The 2,428-nt window shown below is 35.2% G+C and overlaps 1 protein-coding gene across 4 annotated transcripts in view; it reads right to left on the bottom strand.

Annotated features, from left to right (window-relative positions):
* CNOT10 (CCR4-NOT transcription complex subunit 10) overlaps positions 1-2,428 on the bottom strand; it is a 58,163-nt gene that overhangs the window by 43,905 nt on the left and 11,830 nt on the right. The window lies entirely within an intron of this gene.

Genomic DNA, 2,428 nt, shown 5'->3' with positions numbered 1-2,428 from the left:
GAACCAAGTCTAAAACTGCTCAAGTATGACACCTGTTGGGTGTGAGTACAAACTGGTATAATCTCTTTGGAGGTAACTGGCAGTACCTACCTATGCACATAGCCTCTGACCAAACGATCCCACTTGTAGGCATTCACCTTACAAATACCCATGCGCAAGTACACAGAGATGCTCACTGCAGTATCGTTTATAATAGTGAATGTCTCAAAATAATTTATCTTTCGGCTAAAAGAACTGTTAACTAAATCATGGTATAGGAATACAATGACACACTGAATGTTAAAAAGAAGCTGAGTCTACATGCTTATACATGAAAAAATATCTACGTCATCTTGTTATATAAAACAGACCACAGTTTTATACAACTGAACCTGTTTTATAAAAGTATATATAGATATGTATTTCTGAATATGTACAGAATAAAGTTTGGAAGGACAGGCATCAAACTCAATGCTCACCTCTAGAGAGTGGGATGAAGGAGGGATCGATTTCACTTTCCTTCATATTCCTGGCTACTTTTAAATTTTTATAATGAGCATAATTACTTTTTACAAATTTTATTTTTAAATGCCTACTTAACACTAATATAAGGTTTTAGAAGTCAGGTAAGTGGTTACCTTCAGGAGTCTAGTGACTGCAAGATGCATAAAGGGCACTTCTGGGTGTGTGAGAATTCATTTAATTGCATGTGCACTTAGGATGTGGGCATGTTGATAACCACCTAGAAACCTAGACTCGAGGAGCATTTCAAAGAACCAGTCTTCAGCAGAACTGACTCTGGGAAACCCTGGCTTGGCACATGTCGGCAGTCAGTAAAGACTCCCAATTTCCTCTTTCTGAAGAAGGCAACATGGCATAATGAAACCAGCATGCATCTTAGAATCAGTCACATCTTCAGTGACTCCCCTTTAGGCTCCCCTTGGCCACCTAAACTCTTTGCTTGGAGATATTAAATAAATATTAGTTCCCTCCCCCTTTCCTTTCACCAAAATAACTGAGGATTCTTGAAGTTATGCTTTTAAAAAATATATTTATTTCTGCACTTTACACGTACAAATTAACAATGAAATTTAGTGTGATGAATTATGGAACAGCTCTTTAGATGGCTGTGAAACCCTTAGATCATATACTGTTTTGGGAATCGCCACTTATACTAAGAGCATAACATAACTTATGCTTGAGTGAACTTATCTAAGACTTAGATCTGCCCAACAAAAAAGGTATTCTGGTATTTGAATTTATTAGAAGTGCTACTTCTGATACATAAAGTGAGATGATACTTAAATTAGTATTTCATCTCCACATTAGCATACAGACAAATGAGAACTGAATCCTGATAGGGAGGAGGAAGAACTAATAGTTTAATGGAGAAAGTTCACCAGTTTAAGAGGACAGTGTTAAGATAGCCTTTACTTTAGAAAGCCAGTAACAATGAGTTTGACTGCAAGACTACTATATATACATAGTCCATCTGTTTACACAGTCCATTTGTTTTGCAAGGCTTTCAGGTGTACAATAACAGTAACCACTAATTACTTTAAAATATGTAAAAATGGGACAGGATATTTTAGGATCCCGGAAAGCAAAGTATGAGTTTAGAGTGACACAGAACCTCAACTCCATGTATGTTTAACATAAATTTTTTAACAATAAACATAAACACTTTAAATTTTTAAAGGAAATCCGAACTACTTTAAAAGTCTATCTTCCCTCATAAGAAAGTACACTAAAACAAATGACAAAAATTCTTAAGTTTGCCATCAAGTCATTTCTGTAGGTTCTTCTAAAATATTCCCTCTCTTGATTAGATGACATTCTTCAAAGGAACTTTTAGGTCCAACTCTCAAAGAGTGATGTACATAGGGCAGAGAGAAACATAAATTATAGGGCAGAGGGAAACATGAACAATTCACCAAGATGCTGAAGAGTTTAAGCTTCTATCAACTTTCTACCAAAAGCAGATTGGCTCCTGTAGCCACTGCTATCATGATTCCTTTGGGCCTTTCAAAGTCTCCTAAAATCTTCCAAGAAAGGAGAGAAGCCAACTTTAAGATAAAGAAATAAATAAGGTAGACTCTAAGGCTGACAAGAGACTCTGAAATTCTCATTTCTACAGACATTTCAGAGAACTAAGCTCCACAACAGCCTTTTACATGTTAACCATTATTTTACCTACATTCTTTTATGTCAAGATAAAACCTAAAGAAAAAAACAAAAAACCCAAAACAAAAAACCCAAAACTTCAGTGGAATTACTATTTTAATTTTCCTTACTATCTCTTTCCACTTTCCAAGTTTTCTGCAAGAAATAGGTATTATTTCTATAATGTTTTTTAAATGTAATTGCTGACTTCTTACCAGAAAGAGTCTGCACATAATTCCACAATGTGTCCTTATTTGTCCAAAAGTAGTCTCCATTGCCAATTGAA

Source organism: Pteropus alecto, unplaced genomic scaffold (genome assembly GCF_000325575.1).
Source record: "Pteropus alecto unplaced genomic scaffold, ASM32557v1 scaffold10, whole genome shotgun sequence".
Classification (NCBI taxonomy): domain Eukaryota; kingdom Metazoa; phylum Chordata; class Mammalia; order Chiroptera; family Pteropodidae; genus Pteropus; species Pteropus alecto.
This window is presented reverse-complemented; position numbering and strand designations above follow the sequence as displayed.